Source organism: Herpailurus yagouaroundi, unplaced genomic scaffold, assembly GCF_014898765.1.
Source record: "Herpailurus yagouaroundi ecotype Mexico unplaced genomic scaffold, PumYag 29, whole genome shotgun sequence".
In the NCBI taxonomy this organism is placed as follows: Eukaryota; Metazoa; Chordata; class Mammalia; order Carnivora; family Felidae; genus Herpailurus; species Herpailurus yagouaroundi.
The window spans coordinates 95652769-95679348 of NW_024412377.1; the positions used below are offsets into that span (position 1 = coordinate 95652769).

At 41.9% G+C, this 26580-nt stretch overlaps 1 pseudogene; it reads right to left on the minus strand.

Annotated features, from left to right (window-relative positions):
• Window positions 1-10311: 10311 nt before the first annotated feature.
• Window positions 10312-21570, minus strand: LOC121041927 (selenoprotein W-like; annotated as a pseudogene).
• Between the last annotated feature and the right edge of the window lie 5010 nt (window positions 21571-26580).

The window sequence follows — 26580 nt, forward strand, 5'->3', positions numbered from 1 at the left end:
CAGTCTCTGAACTGCACCTCTTATTATGCCACCGTCTCCCCTTCATGCTGACCCAACTAAGACCAAACTCCACCTTGGCCTTTATGGGCTTCTCCAGATGGCAATGATCAATCTTCCCAGACTTACTGTCTAAAATTTCTACTCCCTCCATGTCACACACAAGCCACCCGCAGCTCCTCACAAGTCCCCACATAGAGCCAAGCTTTGCCACACACATCCCCTTCCTTATGCAGTTCTCTCTCCGTATAATGGCTCCATCCCTGTATCGTCGAGTGTAAATCATATGTGTTCCTCAGAGTCCTGTCCAAATTCAGAGGGCTCCCTCTTTCATGAAGCCTTCCTTCTCACCCTCCTCGTATCACCCAGTGCTACCTATCTCTGTTATAGCACTTACCCGCAGCTTGCCTAACAGCTGTTTCTTATTCTCATCTCTCTTTTATCAATTAGGAGTGTCTTCAGCTGCAAGTACCAGCAAGTCCAGTTAACAGTGGGGTAAACAAATTTGGATTTACTGGCTCTGTGATTCTCTGGGGTTTTCCCTCAAGATTTCAAAATGACTACTACTGCTTCAGAAATCAAGCCATGTTCACAGCAGGAGGAAGAGAGGAAGTGAGAAATGTCAGGCACATATTTCCCTTTCATCAGGAAAGCAAAACCTGTCCCAAATCCTCCTAGCACTTGAGTCTAATTCTACTAATGCACATCAGAATTCAGGATCTCTGCCTTAAAACGAATCTTGACCGGTCACCTATCATTTTGTTCCCCACCACCCCAACAAAATCAAAGTTCTCCTGGCAAGGAAGAAAGGAGGATGAATATGAGAATACAATTAACAGTGTTTGCTCGTTCAGCTATGCCAGACTGCCAGCTGTTTCCAGGCAGAAACTATCTTACTCACCTTTGTCTCCCCTCAAGATGTCTAGCATCTTCAAAATGTTGATAGATAGAATCTTGCAATCTGGAATTGAAATGTCACATTTAATTTCTATCATATAGTCAATCTCATTATAATAAATTCTACGTGGCATCCACATTTGGGGTTGATTTGGCATTTCATTATATTAGCCACATGGCTATAAATTACATTCCCAGTCAATAGATGAAAACAAACTTGATGTGAGCTTTCTCTACAGTACATGAAAAGTGAAAAGCAATGCTAGCCACTTCCCCTGTTGGTTAAGGATTTACTACCTTAGCAGATAAACCCCAAATCTCAATGACTTAACACCATGGAAGCTTATTTCTTGCTCAAATAAAGTGCAACTGAATCAGGGATTCAGACTCCCTCCACCTTGGAGATTCTATCTTCAACTAGGGATTTCCAAGGTTGTTGCTAAAAAGGAAAGAGTACAGAAGATCACATGTGGGAGGTCTGGCAGGGCAAGCTTTGAAGGGACACGTACCACTTTCCCCCACAGCACTCTGGCCAAACCTTTGTCACATAATCACACACTAATGCCAGGAGGCTGCAAAATGTAGGCTAGCTGTGGACCAGAGGGAAGAGGAAACAGGTTCAGTGAACCTAGCACCAGACTCTGCCACATCCGTAAAGGGAAAGAGACAGATACCAGACTCACAACTTGACTGCTGCTTCTCCTAATTGTTCTTTTTTTCTATTTCTTCTCTTTCTTTCCTTTTTTCCCTTGTAAAGGATCTAGTTAATTCCTTTTTTTTTTTAATTGAAGTATAGTTGACACCCAATGTTACATTAGTTCCAGGTGTACCACATAGTGATTCCACAAGTTTATATATTATGCTTTGCTCACCACAAGTGTAGTTACCATCTGTCACTATAAAACGCTACTACGAGACCGGTGACTATGTTCCCTATGCTGCACCTTTTATCCCTGTGACTTACTCATTCCATAACTGGAAGCCTGATCTCCCAGTCTTCTTCACCCATTTTGCCCATTCCCCTACATCCTTCCCCTCTGGCAACCATCAGTTTGTTTTCTGTATTTACAGGTCTGTTTTTGCTTGTTATTTATTCATTTGTTTTGTTTTGTTTAGATTCCATATATAAGTGACATCATATAGTATTTGTCTTTTTTGACTTATTTCACTTAGCATAAAAGCTTCTAGGTCCATCCATGTTGTCTCAAATGACAAGATCTCATTTTTTATGGCTGAGTAGTATTTCTCTCTCTCTCTCTCCCTCTCTCTCTCCCTCTCTCTTGCTCTGTGTGTGTGTGTGTGTGTGTGTGTGTGTGTGTGTGTGCATGCACCACTCTTCTTTATCCATTCATCTACAGATGGACGCTTGGGTTGCTTCCATATCTTGGCTATTATAAATAATGTAATACACATGAGGTACATATATCTTTCTGAGTTTTCTATTTTTTGAATCTTTGTTCTGAGGTTAAGAGATTTGGGTGGATGGTTTGAAAATGCATCTTGCTTCTAGTGAGACTCCCTGAAGTGTTTGAACCCAGAAGACTAAAAGGCGTTAAAGCTAATTGTTCTTTAATGGTTGTGAGAAATATAAGCAGGGTTCAGGTCTTAGAAAAGAACTCCTTATTTTAGGAAAGTGACTCATTCATGAGCAGAGACTAAATGTCTTTTGTAAAGAATGGAATAAATAAGACCACCCTTTGCACAGGTATATAATTTTATTATTTACAGGCTTTTTTTAACATTACACATTGGGCTTGGATTTTAGTTTTTATATTACCTATATTCTCATTGCCTATGTCATTATATTTAGTAAAAAGTGTTCTTCTGTTAAGAGGTATATTCTTATTTGGCTTTCCCATCTAGAATAGGAAGCCTGTCCTTCCCCAATAGGCCATAAGTGGCACAGACTTGTCTACATTCTCTCCTCAAAATGTACTCCTGGAAGGTCTTTGTTCCTAACTATGAGTGGGAAGGGGGTCTGATGCCCACAGGCCTTCAGCTGGTGACTGCTTCTTGCTGGCCTTCACGCCACCCAGAGTTCACTGGTGTACATCCCCAGGGAGCCTGACCACCCATCTTTCTCACTTCCTACCTCTACAGCACTTTGTGACATTTGGGTTGAAATCAAGAATGTTATCAATTCACTTAGTATAGACTCAGGGGGGCAGAAAGCAGGCTCATCCATATTGATTGGTACTGAATTTCCAGCTTAAAAACTTCAGCTATTACATCAAGTGCATACATGTCATTGAGTATTGGTCCGGATTTTCCCTAGAGAAACAATAAGAAATACATACTAAGAGATTAATGTTAGAGAATTGACTCATGCAATTGTGAGGGCAGGCCAGCAGGCTGGAAATTCAGCCAGAAGTTGATATTGAAATCTTGAGACCATTTCTTTTCTGGAAAAGCCTTGCTTTAGATTAGATTAGGCCAGTTGTCAAGGGTGATATCCTTTACTTAAGGTCAACTGATTGTAGGTGTTGACTATATCTATAAAATACCTTCACAGCAACACCTAGATCTGTGTTTGATTAAATCACCATGTACTATAGCCTGGCGAAGTTAACACAGAAAACAAACCCTCACAGTAATGAAAGTGACCGAAAAAGATATTGTGCTATATGCCTCCTAGGAGTTGTTTCCTTTTCACATCAGAAAGTTTTTTGAAAAAAGGCAACAGTCTCTTAAGCACTAAATGTCACATTTGGGGGTCTACCAGGATGCTTTTTTTAAAGAATCTGTAGTTCAGTCTAAGCCGAATGTCAACCCCAGTGGTAGTTTTTTTATTTATAATTGAATCCTAATTGTCTCCTTCTCCATAGTTAATGATTTTTCAAGCTTAGATTAAAACTGAAAGGTGAATGTTGGGATGAGCACTGGGTGTTGTACGTAAGCCAATTTGACAATAAATTTTAATAATAATAATAATAAAAACCACTGAAGGGTGAAGTCTAACCTTTAAAATGGTCTCCCTCATGCTCCTGAAAATACAACTCCAATAGGACATCTCCCTCTTGTTTTTTATCAGCGCCTCCAGATATCTGCAGCTTCAAACAGCCTTTCTTTGGAAAATCAAATCTGAAAATATTCAAAGTGCTGGCCTTCAGCTCTGCAGACTTTTGACAACGTACATTAAGTGCAATTTCTCAAAATCGTTTCTTTTCATAGCCTGTGGCTTGCCAGTGATTTCTGGGAAATGTTGATTATAAGATAAGCTCTTTTCAGTCAGTTTCAAAAGGTGACGCCCAGGTAGGTAATCGTTAAGTAGAGGCATCTCTGCAGAGAAATGAGGGAGTGAGCCAGCCCCTCTGGGCCCACCGTTGTCATTGCGGGGAGTTGTGAACCTACCCATTCAGCGCTTGAAAAGCAGTGCCTGCCGGGAGCACTGGAGAGCCGGCTGCCCTCACAAGCAGCTGCGTGGGGGACAACAAGGGGAGCTGCAACATTGTGTACGTTAACTTTTCAATGCAATTTCTAAAGCCAGGGAAGAGGGCAGGAAAACATCCAGGCTTCGTCATGAGCCAGCCCTTAGATCCGTCCTTGAGTCATTCTGTTAAGTAGAACCGGATAATTGTCTCACTGGAGACCCGCAGAAACAGCTCGTGGGAAAGAACGATTTGCACCTGGAAAATATTCATTAGCTCGCGTGTCAAAAGCCACACATCGATAGAAACCAAAATCTTGGCATTCTTTGCAGGCAGCCTTGAAACTTGAAGGGCAGAAACCACGTGCTCAAGTGGCCACCTGTCTTCCTCTTTTGGCCCCACCTGCCCAGCAAGCCTGGTGGCAGGTGGTGGGAGGGGGCGACCAGAACTCCTGGGGATCTGTGTTGAAAGAGCAGAGAAGGCAGGCGCCTTGAACAAATAAGTACTCCGTTAAAGGCCTGTTTTCAGTTTCTTGGGACCCTCCAACTGGTCGAGCTTAAATTGAGAGGGGATTTGGTTTGCCTCAATGGCTGTTTCCTCCCACTCATAGTCACGAAGATAGCTTTTTTCATTGTCATTAAAATACATTTAATATACACCATTTTTATATTGCCCTCTGCTAAAATTTGCACAAAGATAATGTCCCTAAGCCCTGGAAAAGTAGAAAGAGCACTGGACTCAGAAGCCTGGGTTTCAATTCTGGGTCCATGTAGGAACATTTATTAAAAACCTTAGTTGCAAGGCATAAGTAACCCTCCTGGAATTACCTTGGGTGATTGGGTGGGACAGAGTGTTGACTATAAAGACATACACACATTGAAATGGGAATGTGAAGGCTACTCGGAAAGGGGGCGGGAGGGGGTGGCTCTGCTGGTTGCCAGGTGTGGTCTCTTTCCTGCTGTGTCTGATTTGCATTGTGTGCCCCTCATAACTCCAGCCTATCACCTCCCACTACTGAGTCCTCATCTTCTATGTTTCCTTTTTTAATATATTTTATTTTTAGGTATCTCTGCACACAATGTGGGGCTCGAACTTAATACTCTGAGATCAAGAGTCACCTGCTCCTCTGACTGAGCCAGCCAGGTACCCCTCTTCTGTTACTTAATTCAGATTCTCAAGCAGTAATATGATTGTTTGAACTTACCTTTAAAAAAAATTTTTTTACACTTATTTATTTTTTGAGAGACAGAGAGACAGAGCACAAGTTGGGGAGGGGCAGAGAGAGAAGGAGACACAGAATCTGAAGCAGGCCCCAGGCTCCGAGCTGTCAGCACAGAGCTTGATGTGGGGCTCAAACTCACAAACCGTGACATCATGACCTAAGCCAAAGTCGGACACTCAACCGACTGAGCTACACAGGTACGCCTGAACTTACCTTTTAAAGTCAGCCCAGGGGCGCCTGGGTGGCACAGTTGGTTAAGCGTCCGACTTCAGCCAGGTCACGATCTCGCGGTCCGTGAGTTTGAGCCCCGCGTCAGGCTCTGGGCTGATGGCTCGGAGCCTGGAGCCTGTTTCCGATTCTGTGTCTCCGTCTCTCTCTGCCCCTCCCCCATTCATGCTCTGTCTCTCTCTGTCCCAAAAATAAATAAATGTTGAAAAAAAAAAAAATAAATAAATAAATAAAGTCAGCCCAATAAGGACTGGCTGCTTGTGGGACAAAGTTCCCTCCCTGGTCAACCAAGTGTGTTGAGCAGCCTTCTTCCCTCCCTCTCTAAAAGGGGTGTGGCAGGCCAGGCACTCTGAGGCTTGGCTTGTCCAAAACACGTGGGCAAGTTATTTGACCTCCCCAAGATGCTGGTTCTTCCACTAAATTATGATGGCAGCACCTGTCTCAGCCCACAGAGTTATCACTCATGCACACAAGAATGATTTATTGAGGGGCACCTGGGTGGCTCAGGCGGTTGAGCCTCCAACTCTTGGTTTCAGCTCAGGTCATGATCTCTCGGTTAGTGGGTTTGGGCCCCACATCGGGCTCCATGCTAGAGGTGTGGAGCCTCTTGGGATTCTCTCTTTCCCTCTCTCTCCCCTCCCCTGCTCGTCCTGTCTCTCTCTAAAATAAATAAACTTTAAAAATCATTTATTGAGCTTTTATATAAAGCACTTCTATTGCGCACTTTCCAGGCACTGTGCTCAGCAATGGGGATACAGGAGGGAACAAAACTGATGCAGATCTGCCCCCATGGAATTGATGGTCCAGGTTCAAACAAGATCCTATCTGTGAAAACACAGCCCCCACTGTCCCACCTGCAGCCCCACTGCAGACTCAATTTTAAGATTCCTTCCTTCATCAAAAAATTCTGAAGCATCTACGTAAGTCACATCAGCACATGGAATCCAAAGACAATAATACATGGTTTCTGATCTCAAGGAACCCATGGTTTTTTTGAGAAACAAACATGTAAGCAAACAGTGATGTGCAAAAGCACAAAATAGCAGGTAAAGTAGGAGATGTGGGAAAGGAAACTTCACTTTGGCTGAGGAAGTCAAAGAAGGCTTCTCAGAGGCAGCAACACCTGAGCTGAGATTTAATGGCTAAAGAGGGCAAAAATAAATAAATAAATAAATAAAGGGTGAAAATAGCTTGATAACACCATCATAGTTATGTAGAAATGCACTACCCTTAGGAGATGAATGAGTATTTAGAGGGTTAACGTTAATCATGACATTTTTTTTTTCAACGTTTATTTATTTGTGGGACAGAGAGAGACAGAGCATGAACGGGGGAGGGGCAGAGAGAGAGGGAGACACAGAATCGGAAACAGGCTCCAGGCTCTGAGCCATCAGCCCAGAGCCCGACGCGGGGCTCGAACTCATGGACCGCGAGATCGTGACCTGGCTGAAGTCGGACGCTTAACCAACTGTGCCACCCAGGCGCCCCAATCATGACATTTATAAGTAGTTCAACAAAAATGTGGGAGTGTGTGTATATGTGGTATCTGTGTGTCTGTGTGTGTGTGTGGAGAGAGAGAGAAAGAAGGCAGATGTGGCAAAATGTTAATTCTTTTTTTCTAAGTTTATTTATTTATTTTGAGAGAGAGGGAGCACGAGTGGAAGAGGGACAGAGAGAGAGAGGGAGAGAGAGAATCCCAAGCAGGCTGTCAGTGCAAAGCCCAAGAAGGGGCTTGAACTCATGAACCATAAGATTATGACCTGAGCTGAAATCAAGAGTTGGATGCTTAACCGACTGAACCACCCAGGAGCCCCAAAATGTTAGCAATTCTTATATCTAAATAGAGACTTGGGTACGCAAAGTTAGAGTGGCCCCCACGATCCCCACCTCCTGGTGTTCAGTCTCTTATGTGACTTCGTATCCTTGAGTGTGACCAGGACCTGTGACTTGCTTCTACAAAATAAAAAAAGGCAAAGGTGACAGGATGTACATGTTTAACCACATGATTATGTAATTAAATTATGCAAGACTGTGGCTTCTGAGTGGAGTCCCCCTCTCCCTTGCTTGCTATCTTCGAGGAAGTAACTGGCCATGTCGGGGATCCCACATGGAAAGGAACTGTCGTGGCCTCTGGGAGCTGAGGATGGCCCCCAGCTGACAGCCAGCAAGAAATCAGAGCCCTCAAAGAACTGAAGTCTGCCAACAACCTGAGTGAACTTAGAAGCAAATCCTTTCCCAGTCAAGTCTCAGATGAGAACACAGCCCTGTGTGACACCTTGTACAGCCTTGTGAGACCCTAAGAACAGGACCCCACTAAGCCATGCCCAGGATCCTGACTCACAGAAACTGTGAGATAACAAAGTGGTGTTGTTTTATGCTGCTAAATTTGTGATGTAAGTTTGCACCAATAGAAAACCAATACAATTAATAATTTTATGTGTCGACTTAACTGGGCCACAGAGTGTCCAGATGTATTTGGTCAAACATTATTCTGAAAGTTTCTGGGAGGGTGTTTTTGGATGAGATTCACATTTAAATAGGTAGACAGTCTGTCCTCCCTTACATGACTGGGTCTCATCCAATCAGTTGAAGGCCTGACAGAACAAAAGTTTGATCTTGCCACACATTATTAACAGAAAATTCTTCCTGCCTGACTGCCTTCGAAGTAAGATATCAGCTTTACTTCCTGCCTTCAAACTTGGACTAAAATTTTGGTTCTTCCTGGATCTCAAGCCTGCTGGCCTTTGAACAAGGGCTACACCATCAGCTCTCCTGGTTCTCGAGCCTTTGGAATACATAAGGATACACAGATGTTACCGCAATATTCTTTTCAGCTTTTCTACATGTTTGAAAATATTCAAAATAAAAATGGGCAGAAGTGTCCTAAAGTCAGGAAATGTGTGGGGCACCTGGGTGGCTCAGTCAGTCAAATGTCCGACTCTTGATTTCAGATCAGGTCGTTATCTCACAGTTCATGATGAATTCAAGCCCTGCCATTGGGCTTCATGCAGTGTCTGCTTGAGATTCTCTCTGCTGCTTGTCTGCTCACGCTGTCTCTCTCTCTCTCATAATAAATAAATGAACTTTAAAAATAAATGAATAAAACTAAAGTCAGGAAATGAAAGGAGACCTGCTTCATTCCCTATTCTCAACCTCCCTCCTTCCCCTTTTTCCTCATTTATTTAATATGAGATTTTAAAACACACAATAGACACGTACTTAAACATAAATAATACATCTACCCTCTTCTGTGCAGATTTATGCTTTATAAACATCACTCTGAGTAAGTTTGGCCTTAACCTTTGTTCTGCAAATGTTTCAGAATTTTTTTCTACTGCCACATTACAAGATAAATGTCAGTCTAAATGAAGCCTTTTCTATAAAATTCAGCAGCTTCACAGATGGTTTCTAATTCACTACATTTTTTTTTTTTTGGTTGAAAATAATTCCAAAAGCTCTTAAGTTTTCACCAGAACATAACGTTACTCTTGATACAGTGTGAGGTCAATTAAATAAACTCAGACACTATCCCCTAGGAGTTATCAGCCAAACTGAGAAAATTATGTAAAAGTAAGATTTTATCTAGTATTAACATAATCACTTTTTTCAGAAACCTCAATAATTACATATTGGCTGAATGGCTTATCTTGCCCCAGGTTGCTTTCCCTGATGTGACTTGATGAACAGTCCTATGCAGAAAGTGAATAAGCTTAGTCAGAGGCAAATGATGCAAATAAGCCTCAAATTCATTTTCTGAAATGGGGTTCCTGGGTGGCTCAGTCAGTTAAACATGCGACTTTGGCTCAGGTCATGATCTCGTGGTTCGAGGGGTTCCAGCACTACATCGGGCTCTCTGCTGACAACTCAGAGCCTGCAGCCTGTTTCGGATTCTGTGTCTCCCTCTCTCTCTGCCCCTCCCCCACTCGAGCTCTGTCTGTCTCAAAAATAAATAAACATTAAAAAAATTGTTTTAATTCATTTTCTGAAAAACATACATTAAAGGAACCCGTAAGAATGGAGATTATATTTTTAAGGAGGTCTGCCACATAGTAGAGAAGTGATTCTCCACTCTAGCTGCACATCACAATCCCCTGGGGAGCTTAAAAAAGTAGTGATACTTGAGTTCTCATCCCCTCATCCCAGAGCGCCCAATTTTGGTCTGGTGTGTGGCCTGGGCATCAGGAATTTTAAGCTCCTCCCTTCCTTCCTTCTGCCCTTCCTCCTCCCCCTCCTCCTCCTCCTTTTTTTTTTTTTTTTTTTGTTTTTGTTTTTGTTTAACTCATCCAATGCTCATTGAATAGTAAACTGTTGCCAACACTGCTGAAATCTGCAAGTCACTCATCCAGATCCCTCTCTTGGCCACCCCCTGAGACGGAAGCCCCAAGCAGGACCACCCCGAATGCCAGAGAGTAGCCAGGGCCTGGGAGATGCCAGGAGAAGGGGAAAAGCAGGGAGAGGAAGAAGCAAGGAAGGGAGGGTGCAGAGCTACACTCTCAGGGACACGGGCACACACACACACACACACACACACACACACACAAGGACCAGGGTTTGTCTCTGCCCCCACCCAGCAGCCACAGGGACGTCAGGGAAAGAGACCATGCACCCACAAGACATTTCAGTCCTTCCCATCTTGAAGCGTCTGCCACAAGGGGCTGGCCCAAGGGCACTGGACTCTGCCTTCAGGGCACATTAGCCCTGAGCCAAGCTGGCTTTCATGGCAGCCACCAGCTTCAGAAATTTGCTCTCCTTGTCCATGTAGCCATCACCTCTCTTCTTGGAGTGAACCAACTTCCTTGGTACCATCACTTCAAAGAAGCATGTGGCCTGGGGAGTCCCCTTGCCGCAGATGTCCAGGCATTTGGGGACATCATCTTCTAACTTCTTCTTGAGCTTAAGATACTTACACTTGTAGCCTCAAGCGCCACAATAAATTACTCTGACAGTGAGCGCCCTGGATGGGGACCGCAGCTAGGGCAGGGTGTGGACCTGTGAGCTCCACTGCAAGGATTTTCAAGTTTCTTTAGTGGCTCTAGTGTGCATCAGAGGTTTAAGAATCATTATAGTGATAGCTCAATACATATTAAGTGAATAAATGAAATTCTTTACTTGATCTTAGATTACATTCAGAAACCAATTTGAATCAATTGTACTGCCTGATGGTACTCTGTACTCTAGACTGCTCATGCTACAGCAAAATGCACAAAACTAGAGGCAAAAAGAGAAGATCTAAGATAGAAAAAGGATTCAAAATGCTGTCAGGTGAGCAAGAGCTATAGCAACATGAGATGCTGAGTCTGAAAAGAAAGACCTGGGAACATAAGTGCTGCCTTCACGTAACTCCAAGGTGCAGCCATCACAGATGACAGCTGAAGGAAGCTAGGGTTTGGCATAATGTAAGACTTCCTTAAAAAGTAGTATCGTCTGGATATTAACTGGATTCCTTGAAATTGTGAGTAACTGGTCACTGCAGGAATTCAGACACTGGCTTTTTGAGCTCTGGGCCAGGTTGTTGTGAGGAAACCCCTATGCCAGGAGCTTTACTGAATGTGTCTTATTTTTCGGCCATTTGATATCCATAGACTCTCTTCCTAGAAACAACCTCCTCGTTTTCTTTGAAAATTACTCATCTCTCACTTTCAGTTCTAACACAGCTGATCTCTGTCTAGTTCTAGGGGAAGAACATTGATCCGCTCCCAACCAACCATGAAAATGACATCTCCAAATGTTGCCTGAGTGGCACAGTCTGTTAAGCTACTGACTCCTGATTTCGGCTCAAGTCATGATCTCACAGTTCCTGGGTTTGAGCCCTGCATCGGGCTCAGTGCTGGCATCAGGGAGCCTGCTCTCTCTCTCTCTCTCTCTCTCTCTCTGAAAATAAATAAATAAACTTAAAAAAAGCTGCATTGCCCTACACAATAACTGGTTCAATAATGAGCAAGTAGCCCAAGTTGTGCCAATCAGAGGCCATAAAATCAAACTCTGGGAATTTTGCTTATATTTTTGAAGACTCTCTTCCACTAGATTTAAAGTTGTGAGAGTGTGAGGTGGAAAATATGAACTCAGAGAAAATGAAAAGAAGAGAATTTCAAAATGATCTTATTAATAATAGCCTTGGGTTAAACTAGATAACGTATCTGTGAAATAAAAGAGTGATGCTATAGAAAAAGAATATTCAGAGGCCAAAAAAGAGTTCTCGGAAGTTAAAAATATGATGTTACTTCTCAACAACAACAAAAAAGGTATCATGGCTACGCTTAAGCGTCCTCAGTGGCATACTCCATTCAACAAACAGCCTGATAAGCCACTTTTTATTATTCTACTGAGCTGCCTATTTCTGTTGGCAACTGTGTGTATGAAGTGCTTTCTTGTGATATTTTCAGTAAGTCTCAGTTGTTAAAAATTAACTAATAAATAAAAAATTTAAATATAATGTTAGTAATGAAAGAAATCTCTTATAAAGTTCAAAGATAAATCTGAGAAAATCCTGCCAAAAGCAGAAAAGACAAAAAGTTGCATAATAGGAGAGAAATTATACACATGATTAATCCAAGAGGATTAATATGCCAAAAATACAAGATCCAAAAAGTAGAATAGAGAAAATGGAAACAAATAAAGTATCAAAGACATCGTGAAAGTCCCTAGAATTGAAGGACAAGAGTATTCATAGTAAAAATTCACCGAAAGCATAGGAAAAATAAATGTAAAAGACCAAAACTAAGGCCTACCATCATCTCTGAAGACAAATTCTTATTATCATAAGGCTTGGAAAAAAATTAAAATCTAGCAGGAAAGAAAGGTCTTGCCCGGACTCTGAAATGCAAATCCAAGCAATGCCCTGCTTTCAGGACACATATTTCTCTTCAACAAAGCTTTAAAAAAATCATTGCAGTATTTTAAAAGCTTGATATCTTAAGAAATTTTATGGCTTCCTTTATAAACATGGCAACCAAGATTCCCTTATCTAAAAGAGGCTAGAAGACATAGGTGACTCAAGAAAGGGGACCGAATTCTGTCTGGTAGATAGTGACAGCCTATAATCCCAGAGTAGTATATGTGACCAGAAAATTTCTCAAAATGACTTCTTAAAGCTCCAAAATTGGCTCCATATAGAATTTAATACAAAATTTAGGAGTGCTACAATTGTGTTAAAAATGTATCTATAATATGGCCAATCATAAAAATTTACAAAATTACAATAACAAGCTTTGATATATTCTATATATATTTCTATCAATGATGTATTTATTCACCTCCCAATTTTCAAAAATAGTGCTATATTAGTATTGCAGTGAAACAATTAAGTTCCCTGTCTTTTTCCTTTAAAATAATTGGCCCCAAGTACAAAATGATAACTTCAATTCATTTTGTTTATTCTCATGACATGTTCCAGGATAATTTTGTGAACACCTAAGTGTTCCATTTAGTATTATGAGAAGTAAAATGTTAAGGGATGTTTAAGCTCTGTAAAGTTGAATAGACTAGCATTTGAATGACAGGATATAATTACAGATCACCAAGGATATAGTACAAAATGTACCCAATCCCACGTCTTCATATTCAGCTAAGAACAGAATGCTTTAGTAAGATATGAGATTAATAAAATATCAAAAGATAATAATTCTGGAAGAACCAAGTCTTCCTAGTTAGAACTATCAGAGCTGGAAGAATTATTACTAAATTTCATAAAATCTGTATCAGTCATAATGGACTAGACTCTGTACTACTTGTGTGTCATTAAATTGAAATCTGCCTTTTATTTTCATGTTATTGTATCCAAGAATATGTGTCCAAATACTCCATCTAAACTTATAAGATCCCTAAGGGCAAGTACCATATCCTATATATCTCTCTCTCTTAGCTCAAGTTCCCCCTAACACAAAGCCTAAACAAGGTCTAGAAACAAGTAACTTATTTGGGATGTGATCCTAAGAAGCAGAAATGAGAGAATAAAGCAGGAAAGGATGAAAATTCTTTAAAGGATACATTCTCAACGTCACTATTAGGTTATGGGGCCTGACTGAAATTAGAGGTGGCTCAAGGGGATGTGACATCAGTACTGAAAGCATCTGCTATATTCCCATACCTTGCCCTACATTTAAGACTCTCAGTAAAAGCTTTCTGAGCCATTTAGTCAATTGCAGTGCTCCCAAGGCTTCCTGTTCAAATCAGTGATCACCTGAGAAGTTATACATTGCCTTTTACAACCACATTCCAGAACCTTATGTCATTCTGTCAGGTCCACGTGTCTTTGTAAGACAAGTAATAGATGCCTTCTCATGTCAACGTAAGCTAACAGGGAATCCCAACATGAGCCTCAGGCTGAGTTTGGATTTGGAAATCTGAAGGCAGCCCTCTTTCTCTGCACACTGGGTTTTTTTTTTCTCTCTGCAGAATTTAAAATAAGCCACCATGATGAGTAGGGCTGTCAATCAGTCATCCAGTGCTCATTGCCTACACTGAGGTGGCACTGTTAGCAATCAGGGAGATATGACCCTGAACATTAAAGAGCCTGGCATTTTACCAAGAAGGCACATAAAGAGTAGTCCACATGCAAACTAAGGATCAAATGACTACTACTTAAAATATTATAGGAGCTCACAAAAGGAGTATGCCATAGTGGTTAAGATGGTCAGCACAGGCTCCGTGGAGGAGGTCCCCTGGGTTTCCAAGGAGCTGTAAGATTTAGAAATGTGGAGTGGAGAAGAGGGGGCAGGCAAGGACAAAATAGGCAAGCAAGGGATTAGAAGAAGGAATGCGTCCAGTCCGTTTCCAAGAAATGACCTGCCCAGGGGCAACTGCTAAGGAACTCCTTACAGAATGCTAGTCAAGATGGCAAACCAGAATCTATTAGGATCTTGGAAACATCTTCCTAGTCTTTGCAAATTAGAATTCAATCCCTGTCTTACTTTGCATAAGATCTTGAAAACTGCACCAAGTATGGCTTTGGTAATATTCTGGGTGAACTCTCTTACCTAGTCACAAACATAATCAATCTTAACTGGGGTCAAGGAACACTTAAAAGTCAGCCACTAGAAAGGGTTCTAACAACAACAACAACAACAACAACAACAACAAGGTATTCTTTTTCAAGGAGCCTTGACACACAGGTATTTTTCCATAGAATTTGAAGATACGGATTCTATGACATTGGTATGAATGCCTCATAGTTCATTTTAACATTTTCTGCCTTAAAATGATTTCCTTTGAGTTGGAAGCAAAACTGAAAGGCATATTAATTCTTAGTAATTTTCTAGTTCTTAATCTCCCCATTCTTTAAGAAATAGAACATCCTTGGAGCACTGAGCTCAGTCAGTTAAGCCTCCAACTCTTGGTTTTGGCTCGGGTCATGATTTCATGGTTCGTGAGATTGACCCCCACATCAGGCTCTGCACTGATAGCACAGAGCCTGCTTGGCGCTCTCTCTCTCTCTCTCTCTCTCTCTCTCTCTCTCTCCCTGTCTCTCTCTGCCCTATGTTCATGCACACTCTCACTCTCTCTTTCTCAAAATGAATAAATAAACTTTAAAAAAAGAGCCTCATATTTCCTACCTTTAACCCAATGTAAATTTAATTAAAAAACAAAAAGAAATAGAACATCCTTAACTTAAATCCACAAACCATCAAATAATCCTATTGTACCATGATTAGTTATTATCACCTAAACATTTCTTTAATGCAGAATGTAACAATTAGTTATTTTCACCACACTACTATTTTACATTGTAAAAATGCTCACCAAATATTTTCAAAGTTTAAAAAAAGTTTTTTTAATAGTATATATTAACCAGGTGATCACTTCTTAGTTTTCTTTCTTCCTTCCATATTTGTTAACTAGGAGCTACAACCTCAGCCTTGCAGAAATGGTTCTTGTTTCAACTCTCCTTTGTCCTGGCATAACATGGGCTGGACTTTTCCCACTAAGGCTTGTCCCAGTTTTGCATGCATTCTCTAGTTCTCTCTGTTCTGGAACACCCCCATTCCCTGCAGGATCACCAGCTTGGTTTGGAAACAGTTTTTTGTTTTTCATTGCAGATCCTTTGCTCATGCAGAAATGTAAGTTTAAAACAGAGTAAGAAGATCTATATTGGGCATATATCAAATGATAAACAAAAAGCAATTCTAAATGGCTATAGCATACAGAAGAGATGAGTTATCCTGAGGTACATCAGTGCTTTGATGTACCTTTTTTATCGACATCCCATCTGTCAATAACGTAACACGAAAGCATGCTGTATCATGCAGTGATGCTTGAGAAAGCACATTTATTTTACATGTTGATTTTCAAGCCTAAATGAGTCAAATTCCATCCTCCCAAATGGTTTATTAGTTCTTTTGGGGAGTGGGAGTGTCCACATAACTAATATCTGCCCCACAACAAGTAAAGCAAGCACCTCAAACTGAAGTGATAAATCTACCTAAGGACTAGATAGTGTCACCGACTGGTGACAGGTCCAATTGCAATGAGATTCTACTAGGCATGTCAGAATAAAGACCAAAAAAAGAGGGAATCAAAGTTTCAGGAGTGACAGCTATATTCATCAGAGTTTCAGAAAAAGTGACAAGTTCCAATAGGGTTTTCTTTCTTTCTTTTTTTTTTTTTTTTTTAAGTGTTTAAACACTTAGACTCCTTGTCTACACATTTCAGGGATGAAAAGAGAGATTCATGTTTGGCTCTAGCTCTGACACTATGCTGTTAGCCAACCCTGCATTCCAGCAGCATCTCAACATGCAGCCAGCTTTTCTATGTGGGAACCCTCTGACCTCACGATCCGGTCCTGTGACTGCCCTGGCCTTGCGACCAAACACACTTCGTGATCCCAGTTCTGCAAACTAGATACCTCTCTTTGCCAGTCCCTTCTTCACCCTGCCTGTCTTTCCTGCCAAATAAAACAATTCTCCAGGAGTGGGTGACTGATTACAATCCCTGCTCTTCCATAATTGGCTATGCAATTTGGGGTAAATCATTTGGCCAGCCTGAATCTCAATTTTCTTATTTGTAAAATGAGGGGTTTGGCTGAGATGGTTTCAAAGGTCCCTTTGAATTCTAAAATACCACTGCCTTTCTGTCAGGCTCTTGGAGACTGTGGCCTGTTTCTGATTGGTCCTTTGTCCTTTCAAAGAGTGAGCAGCAATTAAGTGCACTGAACAAACATGTTACAACTCAACATTCTTTGTAAAATACATGCTTTCCTGTCAGTTGGACCCTTAAAGTAACTGTTGTTTTAAAATTAATTCTTCCTGGTCTAAAACTGGACCAGGTACAGAATAATAGCATGTATATTGTTCTCACACAGCATATGAAACAGCCAGTGTTTTTGCAAATAATAAAACAAATGTTGGCTAACTGATGCAAAAAAGAAATTTATTGGAAAGATACTGGAAGATTGGACAGCTCATCTTGGAAACAGGAATTCAGGGTGATGTGGCTCAGTCAATATCCCACCAGAGGTTCAGTCAGTATAGGGTGCTGGCACTGGCACCATCAGCCCTGGATACGTGTCACCATTCACTGAAGTCTTAATTCCACCCAGTCACTCTGAATGATCTTTGACTATCACTGGCTTTGTTATCACTCCCTGAAGGGCCAAAGTCTTGGGAAGAGTCTCTGATTGGCTGAGCCTTGGTCAAATGTCTATACACAGGTCCAAGGAGTCGAAAGCAGGATTATCTGCTCCTCTTCACCTTCCAGAGTGGTACACCTGATCCTGGGCTCCATTTATCTTGCACTCACCCAAATAGGAGGAGTTTTGGGACGCTGGACAACCAAAATGACAAATGTTAACTACACACTTTTCTCACTTGTGATTATAAATTTAACACATTTTGGAGGCATTTGTAAGAGGTTGATTATGTTCTGGAGAGGCTTACAGCTGATAGATTATTCCAACATTATTTGATCACTTCATTGATTTATGTGAATCAGTGATTGGTCCAGTTAATGAAACCATATTCATCAGGATACTGACTAATTTATTGAGCTGCCTTTTCCTATTTACATGGCTCCTCTGGATGACAAAGCGAGTACTTGGAATGAACAATGAATCACTGGAAGGAAGAAGCAAGCACATCTCCATTCTGAGCACACACTGTCATTGATTTTTAAAGTAAAAAATAATATCTGGCATTTAGTCCTGGTCTAAAGTTCTTCACAGAGATGGTGTTAATTTCCCTAAGATGTTGCATTGTCCTGGCTTTATAGATCAGCTGGGATGGCTGAGTGACCTGAAATTTCGGTGACAAATGTCAGCAGAGACACTAGGGCTAAGTCCTCTCAGCCTCCTTCCAAAGTAAATCCATTAAGCCTCAGAAACAATTCTTCCACCCTGAAAACAAAGTGGCAAGCAGGCTTCCACGAGATTGCTGCCATTAGGTGGGACCCCTTCCACGGCCAATGTGGAAGGGCGGTGTAGAAAAGAGATGGGAAGACAGTTTTGCCAAGGAGCTCAAGGATTGAGACAGTCTTCCAGAATGAACAGTGAACTCAGAGAGAAACTTGTCTGACAAAATGCAGTGGTATCAGCACATAAGAGGCCTTCTGCTTTTGTTACGTTTTTAAGATATTCAGAGGCGAAAGAAAACCTCCCTGAAGAGAAATAAGCAGCCAGCATCCCAGAGTCCCATATCCTGGAACGCAAAGTTCCTCCCTGCACTGGGCGACCCAGGGGCTCTGACTCCCTTTCCCACAGGAGAAGCAGGTCCTGCCAACTGCTTAAGGAAGTGTCTGTTCTGGTATGAAGAACGGGGGCACCTGCCCGGCTCAGTCAGTAGAGCATGCAACTCTCAGTCTTGGGGTGAGCTCGAGCCCCACATTGGGTGTAGAGATTACCTAAAAATAAAATCTTTTAAAAAAAAGATGTATTCGTTATGATACAGGTTTGCATGCATGTAACAGAGACCCTCAAATAACAGTAGCTTAAATAAGATTGAAGCTTGTCTCCCTCCATGTAAAAGACTCTTCACTGATATGATACCTACTTATCCTTCGGGTCTCACTGAAAATGTCACCTCCTCTGAGAAGTCTCCCCTGATGCTACCTAAACAAGCTAAGGTATTCTTGCCTTCTGTTTTCTGAGTGCCTTCTAACTTCTCTATCAAAACAATGATCATACTTTATATTATGGATTGTTGAATTTTCCACACATTAGAGTCAACAGCACAAGGGGAGAGACTCTGTTTATCTTGCTTGTCACCATATCTCCAGAGAGCCACCTCCCACCTGTACTGAATGTACCTCTATTGAATGTTCTTGAGGGTGACAGGAAATGAATACTTCTGGTTTATTATACACAGGGCAGTTACTCAGAAAATTTTGAAATGGTAAATAGTATTTTAAAAACAGAGAAATAATAGCCATTTATGCTTCTAGCACAACCATAGATTTGGAAGAGACCAAAAACAAACATTTCCATTTCAAAGACCTCTGCCTATAAAGCAGGGGCTGGCAAACTTTCTGTAAAGTGACAGTGAATATTTCAAGTTTTGTTGGCCATATGATCACTGTTGCAACGGCTCAACTCTGCTGTGAAAGTGGGAAGATAGAAACAACCAAGATGTAAACTAATGGTGTGGCTGGGTTCCAATAAAACTTGATTTATGAGTACTAAAATTTCAATTTTGTGTCATTCTCAAGTGTCATGAAATATTCTACTTCTTTTGATTGTTTTCAACCATGGAAAAATATGAAAGCATTCTTATTTCATGAGCCTTGTAAAAAAAAAAAAAAGCAGCAGCTAGACTTGGCCCATGGGTTGTGGTTTGTCAGCCCTGTCAGAACGCACATTTTTTGACAGAGATGTGTCTGGCCTTGGTTTGTTTCTTTAGCCCCTCAGTGAAGTTCACACTCATAAGCATCTACTATGTGCCTGGGCCAGGTCAGAGGCTGCAGAACTGCAAAGATGGTTAAGATCAGCCCTGTGCCACTAACTCCACGCGACATGGACCCAAATCCACAAAGTGTGGTTGCAGCCTCTGGTTGAAGGGGAAAGTTACTTCATGACAAGATGGCATCTGAGGGGAGAGTCGTGGGCTGCGTGCACCCAGGAACCAGCAGCACCCAGTCTGGCTGTGGCTCTGGATGAATCCCACAGGGAATGCTGGGTAGTAAGGCTAGGAAGGCCTGTGGCTGATGTATGAGGGACCCTCAGGGACCAGCATGAAGCTTACTCTGGTGGGCAACTGAGAACCAAAGGGGAGGATTAAACTGAGATCATTAAATTGGTACCAACAGTATATTAGTTTTTTAATGTTTTAACTTTCAAACTATTAAAAAGTGATTTCTGAAAGTATTTGATTCCTTTTTCTGTTACTAATTTACCAAATATTTCAACTGAGAAACTCTCCTGGGAAAAATACACTGAGTTCAAGGGCACCTAGGAGGGGAAAATGCCATCAGTGTTTTCCCAGGGGCAGTGCTTATAAAAGGAGCCATTGTATGGTAAAAGAAAACAAAAAGCAAGAATAAAATGATCATCTCAAATATTCATTAGATTTTGAGAAAATTCTGAACTATCAATCACACAATGCCCTCCCTAGCTCCACATTAAATAAGAAACTTCTGTTTTGTCCCAAAGGAGAAAGTCACTCAATATTATACTGCCCCTTTCCTTTTGTCTCTTAAATGGGAGTTTTGTTGGAAATCATCAATTGGAAAAATAATAAGCCATTCTTTCAGGCCAACATAAAACATAGGAGGCAGGAGAAGTCAACTCAGGTCACAGAGATGAAAACTGAATGCTCCTTCAAATGGTACAAAATGTCACCTTGCTCATCCAAGCAAAAATTCAGGACAAGCCTCTCGGAATGCCTCCTATTAAAAGATACCATCTCGGGGCGCCTGGGTGGTGCAGTCGGTTAAGCGTCCGACTTCAGCCAGGTCACGATCTCGCGGTCCGTGAGTTCGAGCCCCGCGTCGGGCTCTGGGCTGATGGCTCAGAGCCTGGAGCCTGTTTCCGATTCTGTGTCTCCCTCGCTCTCTGCCTCTCCCCCGTTCATGCTCTGTCTCTCTCTGTCCCAAAAATAAATAAACGTTTGAAAAAAAAAATAATTAAAAAAAAAAAAAGATACCATCTTGGCACATAGGATGCTCAGGAAATGGAAGTGGCATCAATCTGCATGCAGGGATCATCTCCTTCATGCTGATGCCCAGTCCAATTGGGGGATGAGGAGTCCAATCGCCAGCACCCAGATGAGAGGTCTTGGGTGGAGACAGGCAAGTCTGCCTCCCGCTCACGAATTCACCTGGCTGCTCCTTTCTGCCAGCTTTCCCCCCCACCTTTCTCCTCTCCCTGCTCATAGGATTCATGGATAGGGGAATCAAGTGCTGGTTGAGTGCCAATCAAAGACAAACCACTGTGGTGAAGAATCGACATCTCCAGTTAACTAAATATTTTTTTAAGCTGTTTCAATTGAAGTTGGGTTGAAATTTTTTACTTTTTTATTAAATTTTTTTTAATGTTTATTGATTTTTGAGAGTGAGAGACAGAGTGTGAGCGGGGAAGGGGCAGAGAGAGAGGGAGACACAGACACAGACTCTGTCAGCCCAGAGCCCGAGGCGGGGCTCGAACTCATGGACCGTGAGATCATGACCTGAGCCGAAGTCGAAGGCTCAACCGACTGAGCCACCCAGGCGCCCCTTTCCTAAATAATTTAAATTATGATAGTAATTGTATTAATTGAGGTAAAAGGCTGGAATGAATAAGTCCCAAATGCAGTGGCTCAAACAAAAATAGAAATTTCTTTCTTTCTCATATAATAGTTCAGTGTAGGTGTTCTAGGTCAACCGGTGGGCCTGTATCACTCAGTCATTCGGGGATACAGGCTTCCTGGCAGCTTCACAGAGGAACTCCAGCATGGCCATCGCTGTCATTGGATGGGAGAGGAGCAGAAGGCAAAGGCCAAGGGTTTTCCTTTCCACACATTTCACTTCCACTCACTCTATTGGCAAAAGCCGACTCACATGGTCACAGTAGCTGTAAGGGATGCTGGGGAAGGTAGTGGTATCCCCGCTCGAGCTGTGCTACTACTCTTGTGCCTTGCGACGTTAAGGAGTTTAGCCCCCGGCCCACTCTCTACAGATCACCTTGCAATGCTTTTCCAGGCTGCTGCCAACTGCCTGCACCAAGTGAGGGCAGCAGCCCTCCCCATAATCCCTGAAGTAGAGCTACTATTAGCTTGTAACATTCAAGAGACTGTTACTGCAGAAGAGAATTACCATGCAGAAAAGCCATGCTTAATGGGAGGCCCTACTCATCCCCATCCAGTGAACACTCTTCCCTTTATCAATGCATTTAACAGACACTTTTATAGTGTTATATTTTGTGTGATTTATAAAAATTAACTCATTTAGGGGCGCCTGGGTGGCGCAGTCGGTTAAGCGTCCGATTTCAGCCAGGTCACGATCTCGCGGTCCGTGAGTTCGAGCCCCGCGTTAGGCTCTGGGCTGATGGCTCGGAGCCGGTTTCCGATTCTGTGTCTCCCTCTCTCTGCCCCCTCCCCCGTTCATGCTCTGTCTCTCTCTGTCCCAAAAATTAATAAAAAAAAAAAAAAAACGTTGAAAAATTAACTCATTTAATCTTCATAATAATCTTCTGAGATAGGCACAGTTATGGACCAGTTTTCCAGTTTCCAGAGGAGGAAACCTGGAAACCGAGAGGTTAAGTAATTGCCCAGGGTCACAGGGAGAAAACTTATGTTAGTCTGTCTTTTTTTAACCAACATAACCTTGATTTTATTGCAATTTCAATGAATTCACTAAAAAATCATGCTTCCCTGGCAAGCAGAGGTAGCCATATGACCCAGTTCAGGTCAGTGAATTTAAGGGGAAATCATTGAGTCAGGTACCAAGGAAAACTATTGTTTTACTGAAAAAAAAAAACAAGAACAAAAAACAAAAAACAGGAGAGATATAGATAGTGTACATCTTTTGCCCTTTAACCCTTACCCTTCTTCAGCTTTGGAATGTGGACATGATGCCTGGAAGCTAAGCAGCCATTTTGTGACCATGAGGTGAACACAGATTTCTTTGTTATGTGAATAGAGAGACGGGGAGAAAGAGCGAGATACTACGTGTGTGTGTGTGTGTACATGTGTGTTTGTGTGTGTATGCATGTATATATGTACACATACGTTTACAGAGAGAGACCCATTTAGTAAAAACATTTGAACTGGGCCCAAACTATCTTCACTGATACTTAAATCTAGATCCTGGTCCTGACTGCCCCAAAGTCTATAAGTCAGGGTACCCCAACTGGCCTCTCCATTAGGCCTGTTCTGTGTCTTCTCAGAGTGCAGTACTTATTTTCTCCATGTTCAGGCCCCCATGCCAACTCTACCCTCAACAAAGTCCATCTTTCTTATAATACACAGCAGTTCCTCAGGGTCTTGAAATTCTGAATTCCACAAAAGGATTTGGATCTACCCACTTAGGTTCTGAGGAAGCGGTCCTAAAACTGGATAACCCAGTATCACTGCTGCCCCTGCTGTTGTATTTGTTAAGCCATTTACAAAGTCCAAGAAAAGAATCCTAGGCATCTCCTAAATTTTAGAAAATTCCAGCCTTTTTGTAATATCACAGAAGTCAGTGTGCAGAGGGACCAAAAAATTGGGCCTCTCAACTCTGAAGGGTTCAGTCTCCAATCCAAGAGAACCACTTAAATATTCATCTGCTAGGATACAGAGCAGATACAGAGGCCTACCTCCTACCCCCAAGGGAAAAGATGGCCTGGCCTAAGGATTGTAGCCTAAGGACCAAGGGTTGAACATAAAACAGATTTTATTGCTAATTATTTTATTGGTAACTTTAAAAATTTTTTTTAATGTTTATTTATTTTTGAGACAGAGAGAGACAGAGCATGAATGGGGAGGGGCAGAGAGAGAGGGAGACACAGAATCGGAAGCAGGGTCCAGGCTCTGAGCCATCAGCCCAGAGCCTGACGCGGGGATCGAACCCACGGACCGCGAGATCGTGACCTGGCTGAAGTCGGACGCTTAACCGACTGCGCCACCCAGGCGCCCCTTTATTGGTAACTTTTAAAGGCCATTATGAAGCGATTCTTTAATGGCAACTTTCCTCCTATTAGGAAGGCCTGATGCATGGGACCTCTGTGAACAGCTAAGAGTTTTGGGAGACTGGGCACATCCAAGTCTAAGGCTGACAGATTTTAAGCATGGACTCTTAAATGGAGATGTTAAACCTCACTTACCATCTTTCCAGCATATCAAAGCATTTTTTTTTTCTTCCCAGAACAGGAGAGCAATCTTCTCCCAAAGATGAATCAGAAACACGCTGGCAGCTTGGAAATAGCAAGGAGCCCATCTCCACTCTAAGATGTTAAGGTTTAGAAAATGCTGGGGATTGTGGGATTCTTCCCGCCTCCCTCTCTCTGCCCCCTCACTCACTTGCGCCCTCTCTCTCTCAAAAAAAAAAAAAAAAATGTTGGGGGAAGGCTCAGCCACGGAACTTCCACTTATGCTAGGACAGTATGGAGAAAGAGGGAGACATAAAGAAGTGACCAGAAAGGAACCAGGGGGAAGAAAATTATGAATATAGGAAGCAAAATATGCTCTGTTTTGCTCAGTGTGACAAGGAACTTAGTGTTTAACGTTTTCCTATGGCCTTTAGCCTATAGGTTCTCCTATAGAGGACTCTCTCTAAAGGATAATGTTTGGATCTTTTCTTAAGTGAAAAAGGCCTTGAAAAATATATTTGCATCTCAAGAGCTGAAACTAAATTATTTTCCTGAATGGATGAGGAGATTAAGGGCCACTGACAGTGGAGGAAAGGAGGAGACAGTTATCCCTTGGCCACACCAGCTCCGGGACCCACCACTTAAGGCTGTCAAAAACTGTCGCTGGGGCACCTGGGTGGGTCAGTCACTTAATCATCTGACTCTTGATTTCGGCTCAGGTCAAGATTTCAGGATCATGGGATAGAGCCCCATGTCTTGCTTGACATGGGGCTGGGAACCTGCTTGGAATTCTCTCTCTACCCCTCACTCACTCACACTCTTTCTCTCTCAGAAAAAAAAAAAGAAAAGAAAAAAATATATATAAACTGTCTCTGAAACTTCTGAATTGTTAACTTTAAAATGGTTTGTTTTGAAAAAATAAATATATAAAAGGGTTTATTTTGTTGTGCGAATTTTACCTCAAATTTTTTTTTTCTTTAGAAATATATATCAGGGGCACCTGGGTGGCTAGTTGGTTAAACCTCTGACTTCAGCTCAGGTCATGATCTCATGGTTCATGAGTTCCAGCCTTTTGTAGGGCTCTGTGCTGTTAGTGTGGAGCCAGCTTTGGATCCTCTGTCCCCCTCTCTCTACTCCTCCTCTGCTTGCTCTCTCTCTCTCAAAAACATGTCAGAAGAAGTTTGTGAGAGACAGGGCAGAAAAATTAGTCAAGAAAAGTTTCCTGTTTAAATGCTGTACCCTAACCGCCCCCCTGCTTTCCCAGCACAGGTTCCCTCTCCCAAACCTGGCTTGCTCCCCTAGCATTAAAGCCTCACCACACCATTGCTTCCCCCCATAGAGATAGCTATGTCACTATTCCAGTGTCTCCAGTAGTTAACATCTGTCATTTCTATTCAATTAAATGTAGGTATCACCTTTTCACCACCACCCCCTACTTTGTAAGATGAGGCTATCAAAGACCCCACTCTCCCCTCACTCACTTCCTTTCTCCTAATGCCCTGCTCTGCCATGTATACTTTTTTTTAATGTTTATTTATTTTTGAGAGAGAGACAGAGACAGAGAGCTGGAAAGGGGCAGAGAAAGAGGGAGACACAGAATCCAAAGCAGGTTCCAGGCTCTGAGCTGTCAGCACAGACCCTGACGCAGGGCTTGAACCCAGGAACCATGAGATCATGACCTGAGCCGAAGTCAGACACTTAACCAACTGCACCACTCATTCGCCCTGCCATCTATAATTTTATCTCTATATCAGTGAGATTGATAAAAAGGTTAATCTCTCCTGCGATTATAATGAAGTCTTCTGTGCTTTGTCTTCAAAGTTAAAAATCAAGTGCTTTATACCACTCTGTCTATATATTGTTTACTGCACTATTTAATAACTGATTTCCAAGAAAATTACCCAGAACTAAACTACATGAGTTTACAGATGTAAAGGGATTCCTAAATTCCTAAAATATTACATAAAAATAAACCCAAGGTTTATTTTATTTTATTTTATTTTATTTTATTTATTCACCAAGGTGAATAAAAGTGAAATTTTAGAGCACAGTAGAAAAAGAGTAAGTCCTACCTGTTTCTAAAAGGCAGAGTGGGAGTGGGGGTGAGCATGTCCCAAATAAAAGATAAGGAATCTCAATGTGTTCAGATTTTCTCTCAATAACTCTGGGATCTAGAAGATAGAGGAGGAATGCCTTCATATTTCTGAAGGACAATTATTTTCATCTTAGAATTTTATACTCAGATAAACAAACGGTGTGAGGGTAAAATAAAGACTTTTTCAGCTATGCAAGGACTCCAAAATTTACCTTTCACATACCCTTCCTAGGAAGTTACTGTAGAGATGTACCAACAAATAGAGGAAGTGAATTAAGAAAGACAAAGACACCGGATCTATAAAATAGGGTCCATCCAGGAGGATCACACAAAAAGGTCCCAGGGTCACAGCAGAGCTGTGGGATCCCAGCAAGTACTTGACCCAAGTTTGAAAAGGGTGAGGTAAAAGGAGACTCCAAAGATTTGACACCATCTTTGGGAACTTGAACAACTTAAGCAAGCAGTCAAGGGCGAGAAACCTAAGTTGGAGGGTGGGGGAGGAATAGAAAGGAAGACAAAGAGGCTGGGACAGAGGGAAGCTGTTTAAGACAAGGGAGCAATTATTTTATTTTTTAATTAAAAAAAA